This window comes from Oncorhynchus clarkii, chromosome 22, assembly GCF_045791955.1.
Source record: "Oncorhynchus clarkii lewisi isolate Uvic-CL-2024 chromosome 22, UVic_Ocla_1.0, whole genome shotgun sequence".
Classification (NCBI taxonomy): Eukaryota; Metazoa; Chordata; class Actinopteri; order Salmoniformes; family Salmonidae; genus Oncorhynchus; species Oncorhynchus clarkii.
In genome coordinates this window covers 49,971,426-49,978,925 of record NC_092168.1, presented here as the reverse complement: position 1 = coordinate 49,978,925, position 7,500 = coordinate 49,971,426, and the positions used below count along the sequence as shown (strand labels likewise).

The window sequence follows — 7,500 nt, the reverse complement described above, 5'->3', positions numbered from 1 at the left end:
TCTCCCCTCTCTCTCTCTCTCTCTCTCTCTCTCCTCCCTCTGTCTCCTCCATCTACCTCTCTCTCCTCCCTCTCTCTCATCCACCTCTCTCTCTCCTACATCTCTCTTTCCCCTCCATCTCTCTCTTCTCCCTCTCTCTCCTCCATCTATCTCTCTCTCTCTCTCGCTCTTTCTCTCTCTCCTCTCCTCCATCTCTCTCCCCTCCATCTCTCTCCTCCCTCTCTCTCCTCCATCTATCTCTCTCTCCTCCATCTCTCTCTCTCTCCTACATCTCTCTCTTCCCTCATTTCTCTCTCCTCCATCTATCTATCTATCTATCTCTCCTCTCTCCCTCTCCTCTCCTCTTTCCTCCCTCTCTCTCCTCCATCTATCTATCTATCTCTCCTCTCTCCCTCTCCTCTCCTCTTTCCTCCCTCGCTCCTGCAGCGATCGATAGTAATGACCCTGGTGCTCATTCTAATTTCCCTTCATGATGATCACCTTCCTATTTCATCTCCATTCTGCTCTGCTACGTGGCTGGACTAGGAACACTACCAGGGTCTATATCAGCCAGGAGACACGCACACACACACACACACACACACACACACACTCACGCACGCACGCACTCACACAAACACACACACACACGCACACAGACGCACACATACACACCAGAAGTTTAATCTGCAACTCTCTCAGCCTCCCAGGCCCAGTCCTCTGGGAGCAGCTCTGCTCTCTGAATCCCTGATCCCCGGGTGTGTCCTCAATGGAGCCCTAGTCCCTATATAGTGCACCGGAGAGTCCTAGTCTAAAGCAGTGCACTAGATAGGAAATAGGGTACCATCATTCAGTTCCCCATTAGTTTTTGCCGAAGCAGCAGCTATTCTTCCTGGGTTTCCCACTGATACTGTCCACTGATAGACAAGGACAGTCACGCAAATTAAACACACACACACAATAGTGTGATATAGTGTGATATCGTGTTATAGAGGGAGTTAGTGTGATAATGTGATTTAGTCTGATAGAGTGATATAGTGTGATAATGTGTTATAGTGTGATATAGTGTGATATAGTGTGATAGAGTGATATAGTGTTATAGTGTGATATAGTGTGATAGAGTGATATAGTGTGATAATGTGTTATAGTGTGATATAGTGTGATAGAGTGATATAGTGTGATATAGTGTGATATAGTGTGATAGAGTGTGATTGAGTGTGATATAGTGTGATATAGTGTGATATAGTGTGATAGAGTGTGATATAGTGTGATATAGTGTGATAGAGTGTGATATAGTGTGATAGAGTGTGATAGAGTGTGATATAGTGTGATATAGTGTGATAGAGTGTGATAGAGTGTGATAGAGTGTGATATAGTGTGATATAGTGTGATATAGTGTGATAGAGTGTGATATAGTGTGACATAGTGTGATAGAGTGTGATATAGTGTGATATAGTGTGATATAGTGTGTTATAGTGTGATAGAGTGTGATAGAGTGTGATATAGTGTGATAGAGTGCAATATAGTGTGATATAGTGTGATAGAGTGTGATATAGTGTGATATAGTGTGATAGAGTGTGATAGAGTGTGATAGAGTGTGATATAGTGTGATATAGTGTGATATAGTGTGATATAGTGTGATATAGTGTGACATAGTGTGATAGAGTGTGATATAGTGTGATATAGTGTGATAGAGTGTGATAGAGTGTGATATAGTGTGATAGAGTGTGATATAGTGTGATAGAGTGTGATATAGTGTGATAGAGTGTGATATAGTGTGTTATAGTGTGATACAGTGTGATACAGTGTGATATAGTGTGATAGAGTGTGATATAGTATGATATAGTGTGATAGAGTGTGATAGAGTGTGATAGAGTGTGATATAGTGTGACATAGTGTGATAGAGTGTGATATAGTGTGATATAGTGTGATATAGTGTGATAGAGTATGATAGAGTGTAATATAGTGTGATATAGTGCGATATAGTGTGATATAGTGTGATATAGTGTGATAGAGTGTGATATAGTGTGATATAGTGTGACAGAGTGCGATATAGTGTGATAGAGTGTGATATAGTGTGATAGAGTGTGATATAGTGTGATAGAGTGTGATATAGTGTGATATAGTGTGATAGAGTGTGATATAGTGTGATAGAGTGTGATAGAGTGTGATATAGTGTGATAGAGTGTGATATAGTGTGATAGAGTGTGATAGAGTGTGATATAGTGTGATAGAGTGTGATAGCGTGTGATATAGTGTGATAGAGGAAAATAACCTCACACTCAACGTCAACAAAACTAAGGAGATGATTGTGGACTTCAGGAAACAGCAGAGGGAACACCCCCCTATCCACATCGATGGAACAGTAGTGGAGAGGGTAGCAAGTTTTAAGTTCCTCGGCATACACATCACAGACAAACTGAATTGGTCCACTCACACAGACAGCATCGTGAAGAAGGCGCAGCTGCGCCTTTTCAACCTCAGGAGGCTGAAGAAATTCGGCTTGTCACTAAAAGCACTCACAAACTTCTACAGATGCACAATCGAGAGCATCCTGGCGGGCTGTATCACCGCCTGGTATGGCAACTGCACCGCCCTCAACTGTAAGGCTCTCCAGAGGGTAGTGAGGTCTGCACAACGCATCACCGGGGGCAAACTACCTGCCCTCCAGGACACCTACACCACCCGATGTCACAGGAAGGCCATAAAGATCATCAAGGACATCAACCACCCGAGCCACTGCCTGTTCACCCCGCTATCATCCAGAAGGCGAGGTCAGTACAGGTGCATCAAAGCTGGGACCGAGAGACTGAAAAACAGCTTCTATCTCAAGGCCATCAGACTGTTAAACAGCCACCACTAACACTGAGTGGCTGCTGCCAACACACTGACACTGACTCAACTCCAGCCACTTTAATAATGGGAATTGATGGGAAATGATGTAAATATATCACTAGCCACTTTAAACAATGCTACCTTATATAATGTTACTTACCCTACATTATTCATCTCATATGCATACGTATATACTGTACTCTATATCATCGACTGCATCCTTATGTAATACATGTATCACTAGCCACTTTAAACTATGCCACTTTGTTTACATACTCATCTCATTTGTACATACTGTACTCGATACCATCTACTGTATCTTGCCTATGCTGCTCTGTACCATCACTCATTCATATATCCTTATGTACATATTCTTTATCCCCTTACACTGTGTACAAGACAGTAGTTTTGGAATTGTTAGTTAGATTACTTGTTATTACTGCATTGTCGGAACAAGAAGCACAAGCATTTCGCTACACTCGCATTAACATCTGCTAACCATGTGTATGTGACAAATAAAATTTGATTTGATTTGATTAGAGTGCGATATAGTGCGATATAATGCGATAGAGTGTGATATAGTGTGATAGAGTGTGATATAGTGTGATAGAGTGTGATATAGTGTGATAGAGTGTGATAGAGTGTGATATAGTGTGATAGAGTGCGATATAGTGTGATATAGTGTGATATAGTGTGATAGAGTGTGATAGAGTGTGATAGAGTGTGATAGAGTGTGATATAGTGTGATAGAGTGTGATAGAGTGTGATAGAGTGTGATAGAGTGTGATATAGTGTGCTAGAGTGTGATATAGTGTGATAGAGTGTGATAGAGTGTGATATAGTGTGATATAGTGTGATATAGTGTGATATAGTGTGATATAGTGTGATAGAGTGTGATAGAGTGTGATATAGTGTGATAGAGTGTGATAGAGTGTGATACAGTGTGATACAGTGTGATAGAGTGTGATAGAGTGTGATAGAGTGTGATAGAGTGTGATATAGTGTGATATAGTGTGATAGAGTGTGATAGAGTGTGATATAGTGTGATCGTGTGATATAGTGTGATAGAGTGTGATAGAGTGTGATAGAGTGTGATAAAGTGTGATATAGTGTGATATAGTGTGATATAGTGTGATAGAGTGTGATATAGTGTGATATAGTGTGATAGAGTGTGATAGAGTGTGATAGAGTGTGATAGAGTGTGATATAGTGTGATAGAGTGTGATATAGTGTGATATAGTGTGATAGAGTGTGATATAGTGTGATAGAGTGTGATATAGTGTGATATAGTGTGATAGAGTGTGATATAGTGTGATATAGTGTGATATAGTGTGTTATAGTGTGATATAGTGTGATATAGTGTGATATAGTGTGATAGAGTGTGATATAGTGTGATATAGTGTGATATAGTGTGATATAGTGTGACATAGTGTGATATAGTGTGATAGAGTGTGATATAGTGTGATATAGTGTGATATAGTGTGATACAGTGTGATATAGTGTGATAGTGTGATATAGTGTGATATAGTGTGATATAGTGTGATATAGTGTGATAGAGTGTGATATAGTGTGATACAGTGTGATAGAGTGTGATATAGTGTGATATAGTGTGATATAGTGTGATAGAGTGTGATATAGTGTGATATAGTGTGATATAGTGTGATACAGTGTGATAGAGTGTGATAGAGTGTGATATAGTGTGATAGAGTGTGATATAGTGTGATATAGTGTGATATAGTGTGATATAGTGTGATATAGTGTGATAGAGTGTGATATAGTGTGATACAGTGTGATATAGTGTGATAGAGTGTGATATAGTGTGATATAGTGTGATATAGTGTGATATAGTGTGATATAGTGTGATAGAGTGTGATATAGTGTGATATAGTGTGATATAGTGTGATACAGTGTGATAGAGTGCAATATAGTGTGATATAGTGTGATATAGTGTGATATAGTGTGATATAGTGTGATATAGTGTGATAGAGTGTGATATAGTGTGATATAGTGTGATATAGTGTGATATAGTGTGATAGACAAAGACATGAGGAAGTGGATGGCGGCACATGTTTTACATTTAAACTCGGACAAAACAGAGATGCTTGTTCTAGGTCCCAAGAAACAAAGAGATCTTCTGTTGAATCTGACAATTAATCTTAATGGTTGTTCAGTCGTCTCAAATAAAACTGTGAAGGACCTCGGCGTTACTCTGGACCCTGATCTCTCTTTCGACGAACATATCAAAACTGTTTCAAGGACAGCTTTTTTTTCATCTATATAACATTGCAAAAATCTGAAACTTTCTGTCCAAAGATGATGCAGAAAAATTAATCCATGCTTTTGTCACTAGACTTGATTTCAAGGTGTTACTGCTAACCTACAAAGCATTACATGGACTTGCTCCTACCTATGTCTCTGATTTGGTCCTGCCGTACATACCTACACGTACGCTACGGTCACAAGACGCAGGCCTCCTAATTGTCCCTAGAATTTCAAAGCAAACAACTGGAGGCAGGGCTTTCTCCTATAGAGCTCCATTTTTATGGAACGGTCTGCCTACCCATGTGAGAGATGCAGACTCGGTCTCAACCTTTAAGTCTCTATTGAAGACTCATCTCTTCAGTAGGTCCTATGATTGAGTGTAGTCTGGCCCAGGAGTGTGAAGGTGAACGGAAATGCTCAGGAGCAACGAACCGCCTTTGCTGTCTTTGCCTGGCCGGTTCCCCTCTCTCCGGTGGGATTCTCTACCTCTGACCCTATTACGGGGGCTAAGTCACTGGCTTACTGGTGCTCTTCCATGCCGTCCCTGGGAGGGGTGCGTCACTTGAGTGGGTTGAGTCACTGACGTGATCTTCCTGTCCTGTTTGTCGCTCCCTCTGGTTCATGCGGCGAAGGAAATCTTCGAGGGCTATACTCGCCCTTGTCTCGGGGTAGTAGGTTGCTGGTCTGTTGATAGTGTTTTGGGGTGTGTGCTTTAGACAAAGTGGGTGGGGTTATATCCTGCCTGGTTGGCCCTGTCCGGGGGTATTGTCGTAATGAGGGTGAGAGAGAGAGCTTTGTACGCGTCTCTGTGTGGAGTAAAGGTGGCCTACAGTTTAGTCACCTGTAGTTGCACAGGTAACATGCTGATAAAAGAAAACGAGGTAAAAACGGGATTTCAGTGTCCTGCGTTAAAATCACCGTCCACGAGAAGCACCGGTGTGGTAAACAGACAGCTACGAAAAATATAGATGGAAAACTCTCTTGTTATATAGTACGGTTTACAGCTTATTCTAACTCAGGTGATCAAAATCATGAGACTTCCTTAATAATATTAGCGATGGCAGTTGTTAACAGAGATACACACCCTCTCATCTTACTCGAGGCTACCGACTGATCTTACCCAAGGCTACCGACTGATCTTACCCGAGGCTACAGACTGATCTTACCCGAGGCTACTGACTGATCTTACCTGAGGCTACCGACTGATCTTACCCGAGGCTACCGACTGATCTTACCCGAGGCTACCGACTGATCTTACCCGAGGCTACCGACTGATCTTACCCGAGGCTACCAACTGATCTTACCCGAGGCTACCGACTGATCTTACCCGAGGCTACCGACTGATCTTACCCGAGGCTACCGACTGATCTTACCCGAGGCTACCGACGGATCTTACCCGAGGCTACCAACTGATCTTACCCGAGGCTACCGACAGATCTTACCCGAGGCTACCGACTGATCTTACCCGAGGCTACCGATTGATCTTACCCGAGGCTACCGACTGATCTTACCCGAGGCTACTGACTGATCTTGACAAAAGCCAGATGTATATTATCCACGTGCTCGTTCAGCCACGCCGTCGTGTAACATAGAATATTACCGATTTTCTTTTTCAGGTTCAGTTGATTGGATCGTCTCAAACGAAGCTCGTCCAGTTTGTTCTCTAGGGACTGTGTTCGCCATCAGAACGGAGAGTAGAAGCGGTTTATTTGCATTCCCTATGTTGTCTAGTTAGGATGGCGGCTCGTGTGCCTCTTTTGTACCAACTGAGGCTAACTGCGTTGCGGGATACAAACTAAACAAGTAGTCTAGTAAGCAATTGTTTGTTTTCAAGGAAAACGCTTTTTCAGAAGCGTTCAAAACAACAAACTGACGTTCTACATTCAGAATGCGTCGCACTCTGATGATGCATTTGGAATGCAGCCCCTGACTCTCTGCTCGCCAACCCGGGGACGTCATACTAAACATAATAGGCGAAAACTGCAGCGTCTGTCATCTGTCAGAGAGACAGGTGTTCCCGTTCCCCCTCCACCCTTCCCTTCCATCCCAAATAGCACCCTATTCCCTACATTTGACCAGAGCACATAGAGACTATATACAGTAGGTCAATAAGGTGCAATTTGCAATACAGGCTGTGCCTCTGCCTAGACGCCAGCAGGGAGACAGGCAGGTAGACACTAAATCAATGTCTAGAGGACTGCTGCTAACTGTTGATTACCCAGGAAGGACCCTCATCAATCAAGTGGCAGTTACTGTCAGAGTAGAGTAGAGTAGAGTAGAGTAGAGGAGAGGAGAAGAGAAGAGAAGAGAAGAGAAGAGAAGAGAAGAGAGGAGAGGAGAGGAGAGGAGAGGAGAGGAGAGGAGAGGAGAGGAGAGGAGAGGAGAGGGGAGGGGAGGGGAGGGGAGGGGAGGGGAGGGGAGGGG

General features: G+C 42.8%; 1 protein-coding gene across 3 annotated transcripts in view; it reads right to left on the bottom strand.

The window, feature by feature from the left end:
* LOC139380991 (neuropilin-2-like) overlaps positions 1–7,500 on the bottom strand; it is a 184,271-nt gene that overhangs the window by 86,878 nt on the left and 89,893 nt on the right. The window lies entirely within an intron of this gene.